The sequence below is a fragment of the Giraffa tippelskirchi genome, chromosome 4, assembly GCF_054371585.1.
Source record: "Giraffa tippelskirchi isolate mGirTip1 chromosome 4, T2T-mGirTip1v1.2.pri, whole genome shotgun sequence".
Lineage (NCBI taxonomy): Eukaryota > Metazoa > Chordata > Mammalia > Artiodactyla > Giraffidae > Giraffa > Giraffa tippelskirchi.
The window spans coordinates 35,529,531-35,556,850 of NC_137278.1; the positions used below are offsets into that span (position 1 = coordinate 35,529,531).

The 27,320-nt window shown below is 41.2% G+C and overlaps 1 long non-coding RNA gene across 1 annotated transcript in view; it reads left to right on the forward strand.

Moving 5' to 3' along the window:
* Window positions 1–4,296: 4,296 nt before the first annotated feature.
* The window catches only part of LOC145503854 (uncharacterized), a 28,586-nt gene continuing 5,562 nt past the window's right edge, over window positions 4,297–27,320 (forward strand). The window contains exon 1 of the long non-coding RNA XR_014051849.1: window positions 4,297–4,493. This is a non-coding gene — a long non-coding RNA (uncharacterized LOC145503854). The remainder of the gene's footprint in view (window positions 4,494–27,320) is intronic.

Genomic DNA, 27,320 nt, shown 5'->3' on the forward strand with positions numbered 1-27,320 from the left:
TTCCATTTCTCCCATAATGATGGTGTCATCTGCATATCTGAGATTATTGATATTTCTCTCCCTGAAATCTTGATTTCAGCTTGTGCTTCTTCCAGACCGGCATTTCTCATGATGTATTCTGCATATAAGTCAAATAAGCAGGGTGACAATATACAGCACTGACGTACTCCTTTTTCAATTGGGAACAAGTCCGTTGTTCCATGTCTGGTTTTAACTGTTGCTTCTTGCCCTGCATACAGGCTTCAAAGAAGGCAGGTAAGGTGGTCTGGTATTCCCATCTCTTGAAGAATTTTCCACAGTTTCTTGTGATCCACAGAGTCAAAGGTTTTTGCATAGTCAATGAAGCAGAAATAGATGTTTTTCTGGAATTCTCTTGCTTTTTCTATGATCCAACAGGTGTTGGCAATTTGATCTCTGGTTCCTCTGTCTTTTCTAAATTCAGTTGGAACATCTGAAAGTTCTCAGTTCATGTACTGTTGAAGCTTGGCTTGGAGAATTTTGAGCATTACTTTGCTAGCATGTGAAATGAGTGCAATTGTGTGGTAGTTTGAATATTCCTTGGCATTGCCTTCTTTGGGATTAGAATGAAAACTGATCTTTTCCAGCCCTCTAGCCATTGATGAGTTTTCCAAATTTGCTGGCATATTGAGTGCAGCACTTTAACAGCATCATCTTTTAGGATCTGAAATAGCTCAGCTGGAATTCCATCACCTACACTGGCTTTGTTCATAGTGATGCTTCCTAAGACCCACTTGACTTCGTACTCCAGGATGTCTGGCTCTAGGAGTATTACTAAGTCATAAAAAAAGAATGAAAACTTTGCCATTTGCAACAACATGGATGGACCTAGAGAATACCACACTAAATGTAACAAGTCAGAAGTAGAAAGATAAATATCATATGATGTCATTTAGATATAGAATCTAAAAAAACGAATGAACATATATAACAAACAGAAACAGACTCAGATACAGAAAACAAACAAGTGGTTGTCAGAGGTGAGGATAGCGGAGGAATGAGTAAAATAAGTGAGAGAGATTAAGAAATACAAACTTCCAGGTACAAATATGAGTCATAAGAATGAAATATACATGGGGAATACATCCAATAATATTTCAGTAACTTCGTATGGTGACAGATGGTAACTAGACTTATCACAGTGATCATTTTGCAATGTATAGAAATAGTGAATCACTATATTATGTCCCAGGAACTAACACAGTGCTACAGGTCAATTATACTTCAATATTTAAAACTCCAAAAATATATTGTTGGAACCATAGAAAACTCCCCATACAGAAGGAGTCACCACTTGGAGAAATCAGGTATGCCCAGCAGAACTATTTAGAGACCAAGGCTTAGGAACAGGTGACACAAAGAAAAAAAAAGAGGAAAAAGAGAAGGTAAAGAAAGAAGAGGGAAAAGTAAGAGAGGAAAATAGAGAAGGAAGAGAAAGATAGACAGAAGCAACCACTGGGTGCCAATACGGGCCAAAGACTGCTAACCCTTGCCTCAATAAACCTCTCATTCATTTATCAAACATTTTAGGAGGACCACTCAGCCCAAGACATCCTGCCTGACCCTAGAGTAGACACAATAAGGAATCACTGTACTCCTGCCTTCAAAGAATATATGAGGTAAAGACATGCAAGAAAGAAACCCTACCAAGCAACTACAATACAAAGTGGAAGGTGATGAGTATTATGGTAAGAAAGACACAGTACTGTGGGAGCCCAGAGGAGGAAGAAGGTGTGTCTAGTTTGAGCAGAGGAATTAAAGAGGGAAATATCATTTCACCAGTGTTCTAAAATCATGAGGAAAATGGCAGTATGCAAAGATGAGATTTGGGGCATTTGGAGAAGAAAAAAAAGACCTGAACTAAAAAAGCAGGGAAAGAAGTTATGGGGAAAACAGCGGCTGAAATGCAGGGCGCAAAAACGGAAGCATGGGTGACATGTGGAAATGCAGAAGTGGAAAAATCAAGGAGAGGATGGTAAACTTGAGTGCCAAATTCACTCTATTCTATAGAGAACCCCTCCAGGTTCTAAAACAAGAGAAGGATGTGACCAGAACTGCACCTGAGGAAAATTAATCAGTAGCAGAGGAACAGAGAATCTTGCTGTAAACACAGCAGCTTGAGGGAAGAGAGGGCATGAGTTCATGGGAAGAGGGGTCTTCCGTCCACCCGGATTTTATTTTGCAATTCAACTGCAAGCGCTGAACAATATGTCCCAGTGTTCATATTACCAGAATTATATCCGCCAGTTACTGCTTCCTATGCATTCATTGCCAGGTTTTCTCTTCTATGAGTTGCCCTAGAGAACAATAATAATATCCACAGCTTCCTATGGCCTCCATTCTGTTCCACTGTCTCAACGAAGTATTAATCTTTGCTCCCAGCTGGAAAAGGGCTGTTTCTGAGGGATGCTCACCACAAAAAGGCAAAAGCTAATGTGCTGGCACATTTGGGTGCTGAGAGGAAGGTGGTCTGATGGTCACTCTTGCAGATAGACACCCAGGACTCCCTTGCTCGGATGATATCATTTCACCAGTGCTCTAAAATTATAAGGATAGACACACGTTCAAACCTGTAGGATAGACATGGAGGGCTTCTCTGACTCATCCCTACCCTGGCCCTCGTGAAAAAGTGACATCAAACAACTAAAACAATTAAGCATCTCAGAATGTACAGAGAGAAGATGAAGGAAGCCTGATCATCCTGGGGCCCCACCCAGAACAACTGACTGATCAAACAAACTCACCAAATATCTAAACTTTAATTTTAAACGACTAGGTCCCCTTGTTCACAGCCAGATAATCAAATCCATATATTGGAAACACAGTTCAGTCTTTTTTGAGTTGTTTTTTCCCCCAATTTAAATAAATAAGAGCTTTTTCCCATGGCATTTTTTTTTTAATTTCCTATGCTTCACAGCCTGATTAGTGACAAACTCAGCTTCACAAAAAGCCAAGGAAAGGGAAGAAAATTAGTGTGAAAGTCCAGCCATTTCAGGTCTACTCTGGCATTCCCAAGGTTCAATACACATTGCTACTCCTGGAGATGATACAGCTTCAGACCTGAGCTGGGCCCTGGGGTCAGGTGTAGGATAAACCTACATGTGTGACTTAGCCAATTATCCTTCCTGTTCTAGTCTAAACATTATCTTGAAAAACCAAGCAGAAATCAGCAATATTCTACAAACTTCCAACCCTTTGGTTTCTGCCAAGTGGGAGTATAGGAAGCACTGGACTTTAAGTTAAAGGCCCAGGATTTAGACTTAAATATGCTCTTTACCAGTAGTGGGACTTTGGCCAAGTCATTTTCCTCTCCAACTTCAGCTTCCTCTTTTAAAAAGGAGCTAACCTCTTTAAAAAGGGATTACTCACAGATTTTAATAAAAACAAAGTGACTTAAGGTACAATAATATGGTATGAAAGCTAAGTGCACCCTCTTCCTAACTGATGATGGGAGAGGTCATGTAGGTAAAGGGCTTTGAAATCCTTATGAGGACCTTAAAAGCAGCATGAAATAGTGAAAACAGCATAGGATTTGGGATCAAGCAATCTTATTTAGGATCATGGCCCTGTGGTGTTAAGTAATTCATGAACTCATTCCAAGCCTCAGTCTCCTCAAGTGTAAAAGTGGATAATGATGCCCACTTCAAAGGGTTTAAAAGGGGCTGACTCCAAATCTCTTAGGGAGAGACTCCTTTGTAGGAAAGCTTCCCTGAGAAGCTCACCTGGGTTATACATAACCTGTAATGCATGGATATCGCTGGTACGAAGAGAAGGGAGTGAAACTTCTCTGTATGTGACAAGAAAAAGGATTTCTAAAAGAAAAGGCACAGAAAAGCATGAGGGAGTGACAGGGGAAAGCTAGGAAGACGGCTAGTGGCTTTGACAGGCAGAACACAACCTCCTGCCCCCTCTTCCTACCTCACTCCATCATGCCTCAAATCTGTAGCAAAATTACTAATAAAAAACCTTGGTACAAGTGAGGGGTGTGAGTGTGTCACAAGGCTGCATTTTACATCTGGCCAATCCAGTGCAACTTAAGACCATGAATCTGCATAAACGGAGAGGAGAGGCTTAGGCCTTCCTTGGGCTCCAGAGGCCCCAGGTGACATCACTGTTGTATTATTGTTGTTTCAGTAAGAAAGGGGTATAGCACATCAGGAACATTTCATTCAAATAATTAAACTTCCAAAGAATGGGCTTAAACCAGCTTAAACCAGGCAGAACTTTAACACCTCGCCATTCCACTCTGCACATTTCCTAGGGAACACAGAACGGCTGGAACACCTGACCTGGACATGGAACAATCAGAAGCCTCCTTTCCATTTTCAACCTAATATTAAAATTTGAGTGGGGAGAGAATGGGGAGTATCTGTTCCTAAGTCTTAAATGGTAAAGAGGACAGAGCTTCTAAACAGGAGGAAAAAAAAAGATTAAATTCATTTCAAGAGGAAACAGAACTAAAACTTCGTTGGCAGGTTAGTTTTCTGTTGCACCTGTTCTACAGGCCTCCTTCCTTTTGCCTCCATGGAATTTTGCATATTTTATAGACAGTGCCTTGCAATAGTTTAGCTTTCAATAGGTTGCTTTTGGGCATTTCCCCCAACCTAATTAGGGACTGCCTAGGAAGTGACACTTTCTCTGGCTGAAGTTCTTTCCAGGATCATAAGCATGCCCAGCACATACAAGTTCAACACTTACAGTGGACACTGTTTATGCAGCTTGACTAGGAAGGCCCCCGATCTTTCATCTTTACCTGATGTCAATAGCAACCGCAGAGAAGCAGACGCCCATGACTGCACTGCAGAGCCCTGAATTAACCCACCATGAATATACTCCAGGCCAGAGGACGGACGACAGGGGCCAGGCCGGGCCGGGCCGGGGGCCGGGGGCGGCGGCCGACAGGGGCTAGGCCGGGCCGGGGGCCGGGGGCGGCGGCCGACAGGGGCTAGGCCGGGCTGGGGGCCGGGGGCCAGGGGTGGTGGCCGACAGGGAAAACTAGCTAATCTGATTACACGGACCACAGCCTTGTCTATCTCAATGAAACTAAGCCATGCCGTGTGGGGCCACCCGAGACGGATGGGTCATGGTGGAGAGGTCTGACAGAATGTGGTCCACTGGAGAAGGGCATGGCAAACCACTTCAGTATTCTTGCCTTGAGAACCCCATGAACAGTATGAAAAGGCAAAAATATAGGACACTGAAAGATGAACTCCCCAGGTCAGTAGGTGCCCAATATACTAATGGAGATCAGTGGAGAAATAACTCCAGAAAGAATGATGGGATGGAGCCAAAGCAAAAACGATACCCAACTGTAGATGTGACTGGTGACAGACGCAAAGTCCGATGCTGTAAAGAGCAATATTGCATAGGAACCTGGAATGTTAGGTCCATGAATCAAGGCAAATTGGAAGTGGTCAAACAGGAGATGGCAAGAGTGAACGTCGACATTCTAGGAATCAGCGAACTAAGATGGACTGGAATGGGTGAATTTAACTCAGATGACCATTATATCTACTACTGCGGGCAAGAATCCCTTAGAAGAAATGGAGTAGCCATCATGGTCAACAAAAGAGTCCGAAATGCAGTACTTGGATGCAATCCCAAAAACGATAGAATGATCTCTGTTTGTTTCCAAGGCAAACCATTCAATATCACGGTAATCCAAGTCTATGCCCCAACCAGTAATGCTGAAGAAGCTGAAGTTGAACGATTCTATGAAGACCTACAAGACCTTTTAGAACTAACACCCAAAAAAGATGTCCTTTTCATTATAGGGGACTGGAATGCAAAAGTAGGAAGTCAAGAAACACCTGGTGTAACAGGCAAGTTTGGCCTTGGAGTACAGAATGAAGCAGGGCAAAGGCTAATAGAGTTTTGCCATGAGAACGCACTGCACTGGTAATAGCAAACACCCTATTCCAACAACACAAGAGAAGACTCTACACGTGGACATCACCAGATGGTCAACACCGAAATCAGACTGATTATATTCTTTGCAGCCAAAGATGGAGAAGCTCTATACAGTCAGCAAAAACAAGACCGGGAGCAGACTGTGGCTCAGATCATGAACTGCTTATTGCCAAATTCAGACTTAAATTGAAGAAAGTAGGGAAAACCACTAGACCATTCAGGTATGACCTAGATCAAATCCCTTATGAGTATACCGTGGAAGTGACAAAGAGATTTATGGGTCTAGACCTGATAGACACAGTGCCTGATGAACTATGGACAGAGGTTCGTGACATTGTACAGGAGACAGGGATCAAGAAAATCCCCATAGAAAAGAAATGCAAAAAAGCAAAATGGCTGTCTGAGGAGGACTTACAGATAGCTGGGAAGAGAAGAGAAGTGAAAAGCAAAGGAGAAAAGGAAAGATTCCCATCTGAATGCAGAGTTCCAAAGAATAGCAAGGAGAGATAAGAAAGCCTTCCTCAGCGATCAGTGCAAAGAAATAGAGGAAAACAACAGAATGGGAAAGACTAGAGATCTCTTCCAGAAAATTAGAGATACCAAGGGAACATTTCATGCAAAGATGGGCTCGATAAAGGACAGAAATGGTATGGACCTAACAGAAGCAGAAGATATTAAGAAGAGGTGGCAAGAATACACAGAACTGTACAAAAAAGATCTTCACAACCCAGATAATCACGATGGTGTGATCACTCACCTAGAGCCAGACATCCTGGACTGTGAAGTCAAGTGGCCCTTAGAAAGCATCACTACGAACAAAGCTAGTGGAGGTGATGGAATTCCAGTTGAGCTGTTTCACATCCTGAAAGATGATGCTGTGAAAGTGCTGCACTTGATATGCCAGCAAATCTGGAGGACTCAGCAGCGGCCACAGGACTAGAAGAGGTCAGTCTTCGTTCCAATTCCAAAGAAAGGCAATGCCAAAGAATGCTCAAACTACCACACAATTGCACTCATCTCACATGCTAGTAAAGTAATGCTCAAAATTCTCCAAGCCAGGCTTCAGCAATACGTGAACCGTGAACTTCCAGATGTTCAAGCTGGTTTTAGAAAAGGCAGAGGAACCAGAGATCAAATTGCCAATATCCTCTGGATCATCGAAAAAGCAAGAGAGTTCCAGAAAAACATCTATTTCTGCTTTATTGACTATACCAAAGCCTTTGACTGTGTGGATCACAATAAACTGTGGAAAATTCTGAAAGAGATGGGAATACCAGACCATCTGACCTGTCTCTTGAGAAACCTGTATGCAGGTCAGGAAGCAACAGTTAGAACTGGACATGGAACAACAGACTGGTTCCAAATAGGAAAAGGAATACGTCAAGGCTGTATATTGTCACCCTGCTTATTTAACTTATATGCAGAGTACATCATGAGAAACGCTGGGCTGGAAGAAACACAAGCTGGAATCAAGATTGCCGGGAGAAATATCAAGAACCTCAGATATGCAGATGACACCACCCTTATGGCAGAAAGCGAAGAAGAACTAAAGAGCCTCTTGATGAAGGTGAAAGAGGAGAGTGAAAAAGTTGGCTTAAAGCTCAACGTTCAGAAAACTAAGATCATGGCATCTGGTCCCTTCACTTCATGGGAAATAGATGGGGAAACAGTGGAAACAGTGTCAGACTTCATTTTTTGGGGCTCCAAAATCACTGCTGATGGTGATTGCAGCCATGAAATTAAAAGACGCTTACTCCTTGGAAGGAAGGTTATGGCCAACCTAGATAGCATGTTCAAAAGCAGAGACATTACTTTGCCAACAAAAGTCCGTCTAGTCAAGGCTATGGTTTTTCCAGTGGTCATGTATGGATGTGAGAGTTGGACGGTGAAGAAAGCTGAGCGCCGCAGAATTGATGCTTTTGAACTGTGGTGTTGGAGAAGACTCTTGAGAGTCCCTTGGACTGCAAGGAGATCCAATCAATCCATCCTAAAAGAGATCAATCCTGGGTGTTCATTGGAAGGACTGATGTTGAAGCTGAAACTCCAATACTTTGGGCACCTCATGCGAAGAGTTGACTCATTGGAAAAGACCCTAATGCTGGGTAGGATTGGGGGCGGGAGGAGAAGGGGATGACAGAGGATGAGATGGTTGGATGGCATCACCGACTCGATGGACATGGGTTTGGGTGGACTCCGGGAGCTGGTGATGGACAGAGAGGCCTGGCGTGCTGCGATTCATGGGGTCGCAGAGAGTCGGACATGACTGAGCGACTGAACTGAACTGAACTGAACTGATAGTTTATTGGACTTCATTTGAAGAACATTATCCATGGTATTACCTGCCAAATTATTCATCCTTTGGGTTATGGTAGTAAGCTTGTAAGCAGAGGGGTTTTAGATTTTCCATCCTGTCTCAAAGAAAAATGGACAAGGAACACAAGACACCTACAATCCCTCATCCATCATTGCCCACTAGCAGATGATCTGCTTCAGTTATTCATGCTGCACACAACTCCTGCATTTCTCTCTTCTATTCTGTTACCAGGGAGAGATGTGAATCAATAGCAACTCTGATGTCAGTGATAGCCAGATGTTGGGCCCTCCCTCTTCCTGTGTAGGTCTCATGTTCTGGCCTCTCCTGGTTCCTTACTGACATTTATTCATAAACCCTAGCTCTGGCTTTCCCCGGAGAAGGCAATGGCACCCCACTCCAGTACTCTTGCCTGGAAAATCCCGTGGACAGAGGAGCCTGGTGGGCTGCAGTCCACAGGGTCATTAAGAGTCAGACATGACTGAGCGACTTCACTTTCACTTTTCACTTTCATGCATTGGAGAAGGAAATGGCAACCCACTCCAGTGTTCTTGCCTGGAGAATCCCAAGGATGGGAGAGCCTGGTGGGCTGTCATCTATGGGGTTGCACAGAATCGGACATGACTGAAGCGACTTAGCAGCAGCAGCAGCAGCAGCAGCTCTGGCTTTCATTCACTTTTCACCTCACGTCCCTAATCCTGGCCTCATCTTCAAAGCTTCTTAGTGCTCCGCTCTAACAGACCAAAATTCCCTTATTTTCATCAGGGTCTATCTATACTGGGTCACTAATTAACTTCTGGCTCTCCAAGTTACAGAGCTCATTTGCTTACTCACAAGAGACTACCAAAGGAAACCCTTCATTAGCATTCCTGAGCTGCTCATAAGCCACTAGGAGAATCACACCATCCAAACTGTCAAATCCACCAGTCTGCAGGAAGGAAAAATGACTGACTCTACTTGGATTAATGGCCCTTTACCTCCACAACAGCTCACTGGACATCCAGCACTATTGGGAAAGGGCTATCAAATCTGTGCAAGGCAAACCCCTGTTCTCAAAGCAACAGGGGCAAGACCCACATTTATGCAACAATTAAAATACAATATACAAGAAGAATATAAGACATCAAGACAAAGGTACTTTTATTCCAAAAAGTAAAACTGGTTTAACATTTTGAAAATGTATCAATGTAATTTTCCAATTTAATAGAAAAATAATTTTAAAAAATCAGTTTAACAAGGAAAAAAATCATCTGATGAAAATCAGCACATGATTTAAAAGAAAAAACTAACTTAGCCAACAAGGATTAGAAGGGAACTTTCTTCATCTAATAAAGGATGTTGCTCAGTCATGTCTGACTCTTTGCGGCCCCATGGACTATAGCCATCCAGGCTCCTTTGTCCATGGGATTTCCCAAGCAAGAATACTAGAGTGAGTTGCTATTTCCTACTACAAAAGAATGGCTACCAAAAATCCTACAGCAAACACTGCATTTAATTGTGAACCATTGAAAGTTTTTCCTCTGAGACTAGGAGCAAAACCAAGATGATTACTCTTATCACTTTATAATTACTGGGTAAACTGGATATTCACCTGGGGAAAAAACTGACCCCCTCTCACATTACACATAAAAATCAATTCCAGGTGGATTACAGATGGAAATATAAAAAGCAAAACAATTAAGCTTCTAGACAATAACATAAACCTTAGTGGTAGGCAAAGACTTCTTAAAAAAAGATACAATAGCACAAAACATAATTTTAAAATTGATAAATTGATATACATTAAAATTAAGAACTGCTGTGCTTCAAATCACAACACTGATAGAGGAAAATACATTACATATAACTGAAAAACCAAGCTTATCCAAACTATATAAATAGCTTCTGCAAATCAATTACACAGACAACTCAATTAAAACTGAAGCAAAAGACGTGAACAGGCATTTCACAAAGGAAGTATCCGAATGGCCAATAACCATAAAGGTTTCTTAAACTCATTAGGGATCAAAGAAGTGCACATTAAAACCACAATACAATACCACTACACTTATTTCAGAATGGTTAAAATTTGGGGAGTTCACTACATGAAGTGTACATGTGGAATACCTGAGCTTCTCAGACATTGCTGGTGGGGTAAAAATAGGTCTAATCATTTTAAGAAAGTGATAATATCTATTAAAGTTGAACATTTGTAGACTCCATAAGCAATTCCACTTCTCTGTATATGCTTGATAAAAATGCCTGCATATGTGCAGCAAAAGACATGCACAATAACATTCTGAGCAGCAGCATCCAGAATAGTTCAAAAATAGAATCAACCCAAATGTTAATCAACTGAAGAATGGATAAATACAGTACACTTGCACAATGAAATATTAACAACAACAGAAATGAACAAACTACTGCAACACACAATATGGATGAATCTCACAAACATGATGCTGGGCAAAAGAAGCCAAACTTGAAAGAGTAGATACTGTATTATTCCATTTATATAAGATCTAAATATAGGCAAAACAAATCTGTAGTATTATAGGCGAGTCTTCCAGGGCGCTGATGGGTAGTGGTTCATGAGTGTGCTCACTGTGTGATATTTATCAACCTAAAGAGGTATCCCAAGGAAGGGGGACCATGAGGGTGGTCTATCACAGCAAAGATGAGTATTTTATCACTGACATTGTTTAGAACGGCGAACGTACAGTGATAATAAAAAGCAGACTGGTTGCTTTTCTCTTGTTTTCAAATTTTCTGTGGACGCAAACCCCTCTTTATCACCTAAAGCTGCAATGAACTACTCCCACAACCCCCTCCACACTACTACTGATCAAGCTATACACTTAGAATTTGTACAACTTCTATAATACATTTCAAGAAAAATTTTATTTAAAATTTTAAAGGCAACGATTAAAAGAACATAAATATAATCTATTACTTCTAAATCAGAAAACATTAATATAAAATATAAATCCAAATTCATGACAGCAGTTAGCTTTAAGAAGGGAAGAAAATGGAACTTCAATTTTATCTTAAGGTGTGCGTGTATCACAAAAAAATAATTCGAATCAAAGGGAAGGGAAGGGAAGGGAAGTCACTCAGTCATGTCCGACTCTTTGCAACCCCATGGACTGTAGCTTACCAGGCTCTTCTGTCCATGGGATTCTCCAGGCAAGAATACTGGAGTGGTTTGCCATTTCCTTCTCCAGGGATCTTCCTGACCCAGGGATCGAACCCAGGTCTCCCGCATTGGAGGCAGACGCTTTAACCTCTGAGCCACCAAGGAACACCTACACTAAAGTCATTTCTTTGGGATGGATAAGTGAAGGCAGACACCGTCAATCATGCAGTACAGGCCCAAATGAAAGGATACATCCAAAAACATACAAGAAAATAGCATCAGTGAAAAATGCCCATGGTGCCCCATTCTTTCATTCTCCCTCAATCCTGAGGAACAGGGCACATACAGAGGATGAGCTCAGAGAAAGGAATGTGATAAAGAGGAGGGACTGGCGTCTGCTGCCCCTATCTAACAGGGTCTGAACTCATGCAGGAGGCAAAAAGACCTTAGGGCCTGAAGCTGCGGAAGGTCCTTCTGGAAATCCCTTAGGACACCCCAAGGGAAAGGGCAACCTGAGGGGTAGGTGGCAGGCACCACAGCAAAAGTGAAACAGAGCATCAGGGTCTCTGCCAGCCTCTAATACAAGCATACCTCATTTTATTGCACTTTGCTTTTTTGCACTATAAAAATAGTGTATTTTTTTTACAAATTGAAGGTTTATGGCAACTCTGTATCAAGCAGGTCTATTAATGTTCTATTTTCAACAGCAGTTGCTCACTTTGTGTCTCTGTGTCACATTTTGGTAATTCTCACAATATTTCAAACTTTTTCATTATTACTATATTTGTTATGTTGATTTGTAATCAGGGATCTTTGATGTTACTACTGTAATTGTTTTGGGGTACCATAAACCATGCCCATTTAAGGTGATGAACTTAATGATAAATGTGTGTGTTCTGACTGCTTCACTGACTGGCTGCCCACTTCCTCTTCAGGTCTCCCTATTTCTTGAGATAAAACAATATGAAAACAGGCCAGCCAATACCCCTATAATGGCCTCTAATAAGTGTTCAAGTGAAAGGAAGAGTCGTATGTTTCTTATTTTAAATCAAAAGTTAAAAATGGTTAAATTTAGTGAGGAAGGAACACCAAAAGCTGAGACAGGTCAAAAGCTAAGCCGAAAGCTAGGCCTCTTACACCAGTTAGCCATATAGCGAATGCAAAGGAAAAGTTCTTCAGTTAACACACAATGTTAAGAAACAACTTTCTTGATGCTATGGAGAAAGTTTTAGTGGTCTGAGTAGATCAAACCAGCCATAACATTCCCTAACCCAGAGCGAGGCCCTAACTCTCCAATTACATGAAGGCTAAGAGAGGTAAAGAAGCTGCAGAAGAAAAGTTTGAAGCTAGCAGAGGTTGGTTCATGAGGTTTAAGGAAAAAAGCTATTTCCATAACATAAATATACAAGGTAAAGCAGCAAGTGCTGATGTAGAAGCTGCAACAAGTTATCCAGAGATCTAATTAAGGTCATTAAATGAAGATGGCTACACTAAACAATAGACCTTCAGTGTAGACAAAACAGCCTTATATTGGAGAAGATACCATCTAGGACTTTCCAAGCTAGAGAGAAGTCAATGCCAGGCTTCAAAGGAGAGGCGGAGACTTTCCTGTTAGTGACTAAGGCAGCTGGTGACTTGAAGTTGAAGCTAATGATAATTTAGCATTTTGAAAATTCTAGGGCCCTTAAAAACTATGCTAAATCTACTTTACCTGTGCTCTATAAGTGGCACAACAAAGACTGAATGACAGCACATCTGACAATGTGGTTTACCAAATATTTTAAGCCCACTGTTGAGACCTAGTGCTCAGGAAAAAGATTCCTTTCAAAATATTACTGCTCACTGGCAAGGCACCTGATGATCCTGATGCAGATGTACAATAAGATTAATGTTTTCATGCCTGCTAACACAAACATCTATTCTGCAGCCCATGAATCAAGGAGTAATTTTGACTTCCAAGTCTTATTTAAGAAATATATTTTGTAAAGCTATAGATGCCATACACAGTGATTCCCCTGATGAATATGGTCAAAGTCAACTTTTAAACTTTCTAGAATGGATTTATCATTCTAGATGCCATTAAGAACATCTGTGATTTATGGGAAGAGGTCAAAATACCAACATTAATGAAGGTGTGGAAGAAGTTGATTCCAACCCTCATGGATGACTTTGAGGAGTTCAAAACTTCAGTGGAGGAAGTAATTGGGTGGAAACAGCAAAAGAAATAAAATTAGAAGTGGAGCCTGAAGATATAGCTGAATTGCTACAATCTCATGACCAAAGTTTCACAGATGAGGAGTTCCTTATTATGGATGAACAAAGAAAGTGGCTTCTTGAGATAAAATCTACTTCTCATGAATAAGTTGTGAAGACTGGAAATGTCAATAAAGGATTTAAGGATATTACATAAACTTAGCTAAGAAACCTGGGCAGGATGTAAGAGGATTGACTCCAATTTTAAAAGAAGTTCTGTGAATAAAATGCTATCAAACGGCACTGCACGCTACAGAAGTCATTTAAGAGTCAACTGATGAGGCAAACTTTAATGTTGTCTTATTTTGAGCAATAAGCCATCCCAACCTTCAGCAACCATCACCTGGATCAGTCAGTCAATCAGCAGCCATCAACAGCAAGGCAAGACCCTTCACCAGCAAAAATATCACTACCTGCTGAAGTCTCAGATGATGGTGAGCAATTTTTAGCAATAAAGTACTTTTTAATTAAGGTATAGTTTTTTTAGACATAATGCTACTTCACACTTAATAGGCTACAATATAGTATAAACATAGCTTTTATACATGCTGAAAAACGAAAATATTCATATGACTTGCTTTATAGCAATATTCACTTTATTATAATATTTGCTTTATTGAAATGATCTGAACCAAACCCACAATATTGCCAAGGTGTGCCTGTAACATCTCCTTGAGTTTGGAGGACCCAAGGGTAAAGGGCCTAGCAAAAGGAGCACCCCTTCGACAAGCAAAGGGAGACCCACTGAATCATAGTGCTTCAAACCCACAAGGGTAACCCTCATGACACTTTAAAAACCACACAGTTTTCAAAGTGCATCTAAATACATTTTGTTTCATTTACTGAGCAATTCTGTATAGTTGATAGAGACTATGCTTTTTTCTTTTTTTCTAAACAAAAATAATAAATACTTATTCATGAAATTGGGAAAATACAGGAAAGGAAAAAACTACCTGTAGATTTTCATGCTTAACATTTTTTGATAGTATACTACATTCTAAGAGTTAATTTTGTTGAGTTTTTCATTAACCTTTAATCATAGTAAATACACAAATATGCATATCAGGGATTATTACACCCATTTTGAGGATAAGTAATCTGAGGCTCAAAGCAGTTAAAAATTTCTCCACAGAGACAGGGCTACTGAGTGAAAAGTCTGGGTCTAGAACTAAAAAATTCAGATACTCTGTTCTAGTTTTTGACGAATTTGAGAAATAAGTACAATTTCTCACTTGTCAATCTACCACCTCAGGCAAGTCATTTCCTCTTTTATATGCCTTTGCTGGCAGGAAAATAAGAGAAAACACAAAGTCTCTATTAAAAAAAAGTTCTGAAGGTGCCGCAAGAGAGTTGGGATCACCTGCAGTTATGGATGGGGAATTAGGGAAGCTGTAGTTGGCTCCCACTATGTGTTTCTTCCTTTGGACAGTACATGAGTCGGGGACCTGGCAGAAAACAGGCAGCTCCTTCTAAAGTGGGTAAGAAAAGCAAGTTTAATAAAGGCACAGTTTACACAAAAGTGTGAAAAGAGCTAAGAGAGCACACCAAAGAAAACCAACAATCCTAAGTCAAGAAATAGTGGGATTGGAAGCTGCAAAGATTTGGGACTATAGGAAAGGAACTGTTTCCCCAGTCCACTGTAGCAGAGAAGGAGCTGAGAAATAAGCACCCTGAACCCTCCACCCCCTCCCTTCTCATGCTCTGAATACCTGTCAGTGCTTCTAAGATACTGAAATCAACCAGAGGCAAGAGGGCAAAGAGAGTTGATATAGCTACCTAGGATTAGCCTGCTAAGACAGGGGAAGTAGGGAGAAGTGAGGAGAGTGCATCTGGAGGGCAAGCAAAAAATATCCAAGATGGGCTTTCCTACCACAGGAGGCCAAATGTGGCCGTTTCCGAATTAATGACATATAGGAAAGACATCAGAATTCAGAACCACTCAATGAGTGGGGCTAGGCAAACTATAGCCTACAGACTAAACCCAGTTCAAGTCCTGTTTTTTTTGCAAATAAAATTTTATAGGAACACAGCCACACTCATTTGTTTATATATTGTCTATGGGGCTGCTTTCAGGCTACACAACCAAGTTAAGTCTCTAGGACAGAGACTGTACCGCCTGCAGAGTTTAAAATACTTACTATCTGGTCCTTTGCAGAAAAAGTCTGACTTTCTTTTTCTTTTCTACAAGAATCACATTCATTTAACATTTATTCTACAAGTATTTATGGAATGCTTGTTTTTTTGGTTTGGGGGATATAGCAATGAACAAAACAAACAAAAAAATCTATCCTTGTGGAGCTAGTGGGAGGAGATATATACGAAACAAAGTAGATGATGCAGAATCTAAAAACTGATGAATGCTATGCAAAAAATAAAGGTAAACAAAGGGCAGGATGTACTGGGGAGTTGGGGAGAGGACACAGTATAATGCATATCATGCTTTATCTAAATCACTCTACTGAATCACAACATTTATGCAATGAGGTAATCTTCCCCCTACTTCCTAATTCAATGAAGCTATGAGCCACACTGCACAAGGCCACCCAAGATAGTAAAGAGTTCTGACAAAACATGGTCCACTAGAGGAGGGAATGGCAAACCACTCCAATATTCTTGCTGCAAGAACACCATGAATAGTGCAAAAAGGAAAAAAGTTATGACACCAGAAGATGACACCCCCCACCCCAGGTCAGAAGGTGTCCAATAAAATACTGTGGAAGTTCAGTTCAGTTCACTTGCTCAGTTGCGTCCGACTCTTTGCGACCCCATGAATCGCAGCACGCCAGGCCTCCCTGTCCATCACCAACTCCCGGAGTTTACCCAAACCCATGTCCATCGAGTCGGTGATGCCATCCAACCATCTCATCCTCTGTCGTCCCCTTCTCCTTCTGCCCCTAATCCTTCCCAGCATTAGGGTCTTTTCCAATGAGTCAACTCTTCGCATGAGGTGGCCATAGTATTGGAGTTTCAGCTTCAACATCAGTCCTTCCAATGAACACCCAGGACTGATCTCCTTTAGGATGGACTGGTTGGATCTCCTTGCAGTCCAAGGGACTCTCAAGAGTCTTCTCCAACACCACAGTTCAAAAGCATCAATTCTTTGGCACTAGCTTTCTTCACCGTCCAACTCTCACATCCATACATGACCACTGGAAAAACCATAGCCTTGACTAGACGGACCTTTGCTGGCAAAGTAATGCTTCTGCTTTTAAATATGCTATTTAGGTTGGTCATAACCTTCCTTCCAAGGAGTAAGTGTCTTTTAATTTCATGGCTGCAATCACCATCAGCAGTGATTTTGGAGCCCCCCAAAATAAAGTCTGACACTGTTTCCCCACCTACTTCCCACGAAGTGATGGGACCAGATGCCATGATCTTAGTTTTCTGAACGTAGAGCTTTAAGCCAACTTTTTCACTCTCCTCTTTCACTTTCATCAAGAGGCTCTTTAGTTCTTCTTCGCTTTCTGCCATAAGGATGGTGTCATCTGCATATCTGAGGTTATTGATATTTCTCCCGGCAATCCTGATTCCAGCTTGTGTTTCTTCCAGCCCAGTGTTTCTCATGATGTACTCTGCATATAAGTTAAATAAGCAGGGTAACAATATACAGCCTTGACGTACTCTTTTTCCTATTTGGAACCAGTCTGTTGTTCCATGTCCAGTTCTAACTGTTGCTTCCTGACCTGCATACAGGTTTCTCAAGAGACAGGTCAGATGGTCTGGTATTCCCATCTCTTGAAGAATTTTCCACAGTTTATTGTGATCCACACAGTCAAAGGCTTTGGCATAGTCAATAAAGCAGAAATAGATGATTTTCTGGAACTCTCTTGCTTTTTCGATGACCCAGCGGATGTTGGCAATTTGATCTCTGGTTCCTCTGTCTTTTCTAAAACCAGCTTGAACATCTGGAAGTTCACGGTTCACGTATTGTTGAAGTCTGGCTTGGAGAATTTTGAGCATTACTTTACTAGCATGTGACTTGAGTGCAATTGTGCAGTAGTTTGAGAACTCTTTGGCATTGCCTTTCTTTGGGATTGGAATGAAAACTGACCTTTTCCAGTCCTGTGGCCGCTGCTGAGTCCTCCAGATTTGCTGGCATATCAAGTGCAGCACTTTCACAGCATCATCTTTCAGGATGTGAAACAGCTCAACTGGAATTCCATCACCTCTACTAGCTTTGTTCGTAGTGATGCTTTCTAAGGGCCACTTGACTTCACAGTCCAGGATGTCTGGCTCTAGGTGAGTGATCACACCATCGTGATTATCTGGGTTGTGAAGATCTTTTTTGTACAGTTCTTCTGTGTATTCTTGCCACCTCTTCTTAATATCTTCTGCTTCTGTTAGGTCCATACCATTTCTGTCCTTTATCGAGCCCATCTTTGCATGAAATGTTCCCTTGGTATCTCTAATTTTCTGGAAGAGATCTCTAGTCTTTCCCATTCTGTTGTTTTCCTCTATTTCTTTGCACTGATCGCTGAGGAAGGCTTTCTTATCTCTCCTTGCTATTCTTTGGAACTCCACATTCAGATGGGAATATCTTTCCTTTTCTCCTTTGCTTTTCACTTCTCTTCTTTTCCCAGCTATGTGTAAGCCCTCCTCAGACAGCCATTTTGCTTTTTTGCATTTCTTTTCCATGGGGATGGTCTTGATCCCTGTCTCCTGTACAGTGTCACAAACCTCTGTCCATAGTTCATCAGGCACTCTGTCTATCAGATCTAGTCCCTTAAATCTATTTGTCACTTCCACTGTATAATCATAAGGGATTTGATTTAGGTCATATCATGAACTCCTTTTGCCAAATTCAGACTTAAATTGAAGAAAGTACAGAAAACCACTAGACCATTCAGGTATGACTGTGGAAGAGCAGAGGGCAATTACTAGTAGCTTCAGAAATAATGAAGCAGCTGGGCCAAAGTGGAAATAATGCTTAGTTGTGGGTGTGTCTGGTGATGAAAGTCAAGTCCTATGCTGTAAAGAACAATATTGCATAGGAACCTGGAATGTTAGGTCCATGAATCAAGATAAATGGGAGGTAGTAAAGCAGGAAACAGCAAGAGTGAACATTGGTATCTTAGGAATCAGTGAATTAAAATGGACAGGAATGGGCAAATTTAATTCAGATGACCATTATATCCACTACTATGGACAAGAATCCCTTAAAAGAAATGGCATACCCCCATAGCCAACAAAGAGTCCAAAATGCAGTACTTCAGTACAACCTCAAAAACAACAGAATGATTTTGGTTCGTTTCCAAGGCAAACCATGTAACATCACAGTAATCCAAGTCTATGCCCCAACCACTAATGCCAAAGAAGCTGAAGCTGACCAGTTCTATGAAGACGTACAAAATCTTCTAGAACTAACACCACAAAAAGATACCCTTTTCATCATAGGGGAATGGAATGCAAAGTAGAAAGTCAAGAGATACCTGGAGTAACAGGATAGTTTGGCCTTGGAGTACAAAATGAAGCAGGGCAAAGGCTGATAGAGTTTTGCTAACAGAATGCACTGGTCATACCAAACACCCTTTTCCAACAACACAAGAGAGGACTCTACACATGGACATCACCAAACGGTCAATACTGAAATCAGATTGATTATATTCTTTGCAGCAGAAGATGGAGAAGCTCTATGCAGTCAGCAAAAACAAGACCTAGAGCTGACAGTGGCTCAGATCATGAGCATCTTAATTCAAAATTCAGGCTTAAATTGAAGAAAGTATGGAAAACCACAAGGTCATTCAAGTATGACATAAATCAAATTTCTTATGATTATAAAGTAGAGGTGACGAATAGATTCAAGGGATTAGACCTGGTAGACAGAGTGCCTGAAGAACCATGGACAGAGGTTTGTAACACTGTACAGGAGTCAGTGACCAAAATCCTCCCTAAGAAAAATGCAAGAAGGTTAAGTAGTTGTCTGAGGAGGCTTTACAAATAGCTGAGGAAAGAAGAGAAGCAAAAGGCAAGGGATAAAAGGAAAGATATACCCAACTCAATGCAGAGTTTCAGAGAACACAAATGAAAGATAAGAAGGCCTTCTCAAATGAACAATGAGGAACAGGATGGGGAGGGAGGTGGGAGGGGGGTTCAGGAGGGGGAACACATGTACACCCATGGCTGATTCATGTCAATGTATGGCAAAAACCACTACAATATTGTAAAGCAATTAGCCTCCAATTAAAATAAATAAATTTTTAAAAAGAAATAGAGGAAAACAATAAAACAGAAAAAACTAGAGATCTCTTCAAGAAAACTGGAGATATCAAAGGAATATTTCACCCAAAGATGGACACGATAAAGGACAGAAACAGTAAAGACCTAAAAGAAGCAGAAAAGATTAAGAAGAGATGCAAAACTACACAGAAGAGCTATACAAGAAAGATCTTAACAACCCAAATAACCACGATGGTGTTGTCACACACCTAGAGCCAGGGATCCCAGAGTGCGAAGTCAAGTGGGCCTTAGGAAGCATTACTACAAACAAAGCTAGTGGGGGTGATGGAATTCCAGCTGAGCTACTTCAAATCCTAAAAGATGATGCTGAGAAAGTGCTATACTTAGTATGCCAGCAAATTTGGAAAACTCAGCAGTGGCCACAGGAACTGGAAAAAGTCAGTTTTCATTCCAATCTCAAAGAAGGGCAATGCCAAAGAATGTCCAAACTACCACACAATTGTGCTCATTTCATATGCTAGTAAGGTAATGCTCAATATCCTTCAAGCTAGGCCTCAGTAGTACGTGAACTGAGAATTTCCAGATGTATAAGCTGGATTTAGAAAAGGCAGCAGAATCAGAGATCAAATTGCCAACATTCACTGAATCACAGAGAAAGCAAGGGAATTCCAGAAAAACACTTACTTCTGTTTCACTGACTATGCTAAAGCCTTTGACTGTGTGGATCACAACAAACTGTAAAATTCTTAAAGAGATGGAATACCAGACCACCTTGCTTGTCTCCTGAGAAACCAGTATATGGGTCAAGAAGCAACAGTTAGAACTGTACATGGAACAACAGACAGTTCAAAATTGGGAAAGGAGTATGACAAGACTATATATTGTCACCCTGCTTGTATGAAGAGTACATCATGCAAAATGCCAGGCCAGATAAATCACAACCTGGAATCAAGATTGTCAGGAAAAATATCAACAACCTCAGATATGCAGATGATACCACTCTAATGGCAGAAAGTAAAGAGAAACTACAGAGCCCCTAGATGAGGGTGAAAGAGGAGAGTGAAAAAATCTGGCTTAAAATTTAACATTCAAAAAGCTAAAATCATGCCATCTGGTCCCATCACTTTGTGGCAAATAGAAGGGGGAAAAGTGGAAGCAATGACAGATTTCATTTTCTTAGACTCCAAAATCACTGTGGATGGTGACTGTAGCCATGAAATTAAAAGACACTTGCTCCTTGGAAGGAAAGTTGTGACAAACCTAGACAGCATATTAAACAGAGCCATTACTTTGCCAACAAAGATCCATATAGTTAAAGCCATGATTTTTCCAACAGTCATGTATGGATGTGAGAGTTGGACCATAAAAAAGGCTGAGCGCCAAAGAATTGATGCTTTCAAATTGTGGTGCTAGAGAAGACTCGTGAGAGTCCCTTGGACTGTAAGGAGATCAAACCAGTCAATCTTAAAGGAAATCAACCTTGAATATTCATTGAAAGGACTGATGTTGAAGCTGAAGTTCCAGTACTTTGGCCACCTTATGCAAAGAGCTCCCTCACTAGAAACGACCCTGATTCTGGGAAAGACTGAAGGTAAAAGGAGTAGGGGGCAGCAGAGGATGAGATGGCTAGATAGCATCACCGATTCTGTGGACATGAATTTGAGAAAACTCCAGGATATAGTGAAGGACAGAGGCTTGGTCTGCTGTAGTCCATGGAGTCACAGAGTCCGACAGGACTTAGTGACTAAACAACAACAACAACACTTCCAAGATGAAAAGAAAAATGAGACTCACAAGCTGACCCAAGAGGACATGGCTAATCAATGCTTTTGTTGGGGTTTGAACCCACATCTGGCTGCTCCAAAGCTCTTGTTTGTATAACAACTCCTGAAAATGAGTGCACTGGCTCAGAAGTGACTTCCAATAAGTTTTCACTTTTAATGCCAAGATAGCCAAAGCTATTTATCTTTAACCTCCTCAGGGGGACTAGCCCAAGCTCACTCTGAGTTACCAGATGAGCAAGACTTAGAATCCATATCTTCTGAAGCCAAACACAGACATTTAATCTACAGCAATCCAAGAGAATTCTTAGCAAAAAATGTTTCGAGGAGTTGATGGGAATTGAGAAAAGTTAAAAACAAGTGTGGAACAGACTCAAAGAAAGCAAAAGAACAGTTTTAACACCATAAACTGGGTTGCATGTGTGCTAAGTCAGTTCAGTTGTGTCGCACGCTAGGCAAGAATACTAAAGTGGGTTGCCATGCTCTCCTCCAGGGGATCATTCAGACTTAGGGATCAAACTGGTGTCTCTTATGTCTCCTGCATTCGCAGGCAGGTTCTTTACCACTAGCACCACCTGGGAAGCCCCAAACTGGGTTGCACAGAGATGCAATTAAGCAAGCAAACATAGAATGACAATGCTACTAAACACATACTTACCCAAAGATGGAATGAGGAGTCAAACAGCATCATAGCTACTAGCTCGCCAAGGTTAGACATTCCCAAACATCTATAATCAATTGTTTTCCTATTTTTCAAAGGCCAGATGATAATCAGTATGATATATAGGATATATGTCTGGGTTGTAGAGAAAAGGAATAAATATTCTGGATATCGTTGTTGTTTCTCAGTCACCAAGTCGTGTCTGACTCTTCTCTAACCCATGAACTGAAACATGTCAGGCTTCTCTGTCCCTCACCATCTCTTGAGTTTGCCCAAGCTTATGTCCATTGAATCGGTGATGCCATCCAACCACCTCATCCTCTGTCGCCCTCTTCTCTTTCTGCCTTTAATATTTCCCAGCATCAGGGTCTTTTCCAATGAGTTCAGTGTTTTAATTAAGTGGCCAAAGGACTGGAGCTTCAGCTTCAGCATCAGCATCAGTCCACCCAATGAGTATTCAGGGTTGATTTCCTTTAGGATTGACTGGTTTGATCTCTTTGCTCTTCAAGGGACTCTCAAGAGTCTTCGCCAGCACCACAGTTTGAAAGCATTAATTCTTCGGCACTCTACCTTCTTTATGGTCCAGTTCTCACATCTGTACATGACTGCTGGAAAGACCATAACCTTGACTACATGGACCTTTGCCAGCAAAATTATGTCTCTGCTTTTTAACACATTGTCTAGGTTTGTCATAGCTTTCCTGCCAAGAAGCAATCGTCTTCTAATCTCATTGGCTGTAGTCACCATCTGCAGTGATTTTAGAGTTCAAGAAGAGGAAATCCTGTCACGGCTTCCACCTTTTCCCCTTCTATTTGCCATGAAGTGATGGGATCGGATGACATGATCTTAGTTTTTTTATCAAGTTTTAAGCTGGCTTTTTTCACTCTCCTCCTTCACCTTCATCAAGAGGCTCTTTAGTTACTCTTCAATATAAAACTACAAAAAGAAATTTTTATCTCTCAAACATCCATTCTAGGATGACATAGTTCCTGTTCTTGGATGGAATGGGCTAGGGAGCACTAAGTAGGAAGCCCTGGGTTGTAAAGAGCCTGCCATTGATTTTCCCTCCAGTTAATGAAGTCCCTAGGCTGGTAGAGATACTAAATTTCAGTGCCAAGTATTAGTACCTTTTCCTGATTGTGGTGATTCAACAGCCCCCAGTGAGGGTGAATCACAGGAAGAGCTAGAGGGCTGAATGTGACCCTGGAGTCCACACAATCGTCATGTTCATGGACATCACCTGGCATTAACATCAGCCAAGCAGCTGTTCTACGTTCCACAGAACATGTATCACCAGAGTTAATCCATCTGGTCACCATCATTCCAGCCATGGCTGTTTGGTCCTTGCCCTCAAAGCCAGGACACACTGAGGCTAGGGCTGCTCTTACAACAGATAAAGAAAGGGAAGTTTCCAAGAACCATGTGGGATCATAAAATGTATGCCCCTAAAGGCCCTCCAGATAGTCTAATCAAAGGAGAGACAAAAGCATCAATGAGAAAAAACTGAATTAAAGATTAAGTGATAAAGGAAATGACGTAAATGATCTCTGAATAGCAGGGTTCATAGAGAATAGAAGGGAAGAAAATGGAATCTTTATAATATGGTGTGTCTTGCCAGGACAGAGGCAGTTTCTTAAAAGAGCTGCACAAAACCAGGTGACAGTCACCATTATTTGGCACTCATACTAGAAATCTCCATAATGGACTTCTTCAAGATTTCCCATCCACAGGGCAAAAGTGGACACCTGATCCCAGATGCCTCAATTTCTGCCCCCAAATGACCAGCAATACCAAATAAGGACAATCAGAAACCGAGCCAGTCAACCATGAGGAGTCAAGCTGAGCAGTGTTTAGGTTCAGAGGCTCCACTCTGTAGAAGCCAGGATGGACTCTGAGCAAACAGATGTAGAAACAGATGCTCAGAAGGGCAGAGAAAGAGTAGGCTGACAACATTAGGTTCTTCTGACTCCATTGAGAAGCCAAGTTCTATTATCAGGAGCGCCCCCTACAATTTTAGTTTGTTTGAATGAGTTCTCTGAAATGGACCAATTCTGGACTAAAGGGTTTTGTCCAGCCAGTTAAACTAGCCAGATTAGGCTCAAGATGGAGTCCCTCATGCTAAGCCCCAAGTCAGCAAATCAAAACTTAACAAAGTTTCTACCCTTGGCTCTCTCAGAAAAGGCAGGCCTAGTCAACCAATCAGTGCTTGTCTGACCAGCACAAGTTACTTGACCAGGCTCCAAGACTCCCTTTGCTCCATAAGAGGAAGGTGACCCAGCTTTAACCACTCAGCAAATGCCCAATGTTCCCGCTCACTTTCGTCTTTGAGAATCTCTCACCTTGTATAGCATTTCAGAGCTCCTTTCTATCTGCTAGATCAGATGCTGCCCAATTCATGAATTGCTGAAGAAAAGCCTTCTAAATCAGTACACTGTCTGGAAAATTTTAACAGTCCTCTGCTGTCCTTTGCAGAGCTTTGCAGATAAAGGGGAAAAAATGGCTTCTTTTTATGGAAAAAGAAGGGAAGTACAGCAGAAGAAATGCTACCCCAGAGTCAAGGGGTCAGAGTTCATAAACAGGTTCTGAACTATTCCACAGTGTGATGTTGGGCAAGTCACAACTCTTGTCCTGGTATCAGTTTCCTCATCAATAAAAGGAACAATGGTTCCCACACTGACATGTATGAGCTCATCCTAGAGGTCCTTGCAGGTAATAATAGGGTTTCATTATAAATCACCAAAATCCTAGTAAAAAGCATACATTTTTCCACCAAAGGACTGCAGAGGCCACCCTCTCCTTCCTATGCATAGCTCTGTGTGGCTTTCTATATACACCAGCTCTGTGCACTTGACTATTCCCCTCATCAGACTTGTGAGTTCTTTAAAGGGAGGGGCTGTGTCTAATGCATACCATATGAGAATGGAAAACACTCTGCTAGATAAGTTCCCAGGAGAGAGAGAGGTGAGTTAAAAAGGTATCGCACCTATGGGTAATTAGCAGATGAAAACATGTTCAATAATGCTAATTATTAGCAAAATGCAAATCAGAACTATAATGAGGTACCACCTCACACAGGTCAGAATGGCCACCATTAAAAACTCTACAAATAACAAATGCTGGAGAGGATATGGAGTAAACATCCTGTTGGTGGGAAGGTAAATTGGTGTAGCCACTATGGAAAACAGTATGGAGGTTTCTCAGAACACTCAGAGTTGCTATAGAATCCAGCAATCCTACTCCTGAGCATATACCAGACAAAACTATCATTCAAAAAGATACAAGTACTCCTGTGTTCACAACAGTCAAGACATGGAAACTACCTAAGTGTCCACCAACAGAAGAATGGATAAAGAAGATGTGGTGCATATACACATGTAATATTATTCAGCTATTAAAACAAACAAAATAATGCCATTTGCAGCAATGTGGATGGAACTAGAGATCATCACACAAAGTGAAGTAAGTCGAGGAATTTCCTGGCAGTCTAGTGTTTAAGACTTCCACTGTCAGGGCCCGGGTTCAATCCCTGGTTGGAGAACTAAGATCTGACATGCAACATGGTACAGCCATTTTTTTTTTTAATTTTTTAAAAAGTAAGTGAAGTAGGTCAGAAAGAGAAAGATATCACTCCACCTATCACTTATATGTGCAAGCTAAAATATGACATAAATGAACTTACCTACTACAAAACAGAAACAGACTCACAGACACAGAGAACAGACTTGTGGTATACACACACACACATAGGTATAACTGAATCATTTGCTGTATAGCAACACAACATTATAGTTAACTATACTTCAGTAAAATAAACTGAAGACAAAACTACTGCATCTTGTTTGAAGTTACCACCAGAGGTAACCACAAAGACCCTCTAAGACACTCACATCAGGCAAACTACTTCAATTCCACAGGTTTCATTCAGTTCCTTCATTTGTTGTTCATGGTCACTTTCTAGCTCTGTGCTTTGCTTTTCTACTGCCATGGAACAAATTTCCACAAACTTAGCAGTTTAAAACAAGACCCACAGTTCTGAAGGTCAGAAGTCCAGGCCAGTATGACTGGATTCTCTGCTCTGAATATCACAGGCTGAAATCAATGTATCAGCCTGAGAAAGCTCTTGCTTTTAAAATCAGGGCTCATGTGATTAGGTGAGACTCACCAGATAATCTTTTATCTTAAAGTAAACTGAGTAATTTTGTTAATTACATATTCAAAATCCCTTCTGCCATGTAAGATATGTTATCACAGGAGTAGCATGAGGAGTGAAGGTTATGGGGACCATCTTAGAATTCTGACTGTCACACTCTACTACAGTTGTTATTATTCGAATACTTTTTTCTCCTTTCACTATTTCTCATCTATTACATGTTGGTAAGGATACCAGTCTCTCTCACTTCATTGGCCCTTAACATCATTATGGAATAATGTCAGCGGGTTTTAAGCATCAGTGGAGTTAGTTGTTAAATAAGTGTAAAGTATCATTACTTGAAGGTGAAGAAGAGAAGAAATAAGTATCTCTGAATTTTATGAAAAAATAGATTTGTACCCTACTGAGCTCCTGAATAACAATAACAACTATGAGAAATACTCTCACTCTTAAGATTTGGGAATTACATTTTTCAAAGTGCTTTCTGCAAAATATGAATCCTGCCAGGATCCCCTTAATAAAGAAACTCCAGTCAAATCAGTTTTTAAAATGCTACATAGAATATTTTCAACCTCTGCCCACCCTACTGCTTCCACCCCCTGATGCTGCTGCTGCTGCTGCTGCTAAGTCACCTCAGTCATGTCCGACTCTGTGCGACCCCACAGACGGGAGCCCATCAGGCTCCACCATCCCTGGGATTCTCCAGGCAAGAACATTGGAGACCCCAATGTTCATTGCAGCACTGTTTATAATAGCCAGGACATGGAAGCAGCCTAGATGCCCATCAGCAGACGAATGGATAAGGAAGCTGTGGTACATATACACAATGGAATATTACGCAGCCATTAAAAAGAATACATTCGAATCAGTTCTAATGAGATGGATGAAACTGGAGCCTATTATACAGAGTGAAGTAAGCCAGAAAGAAAAACACCAATACAGTA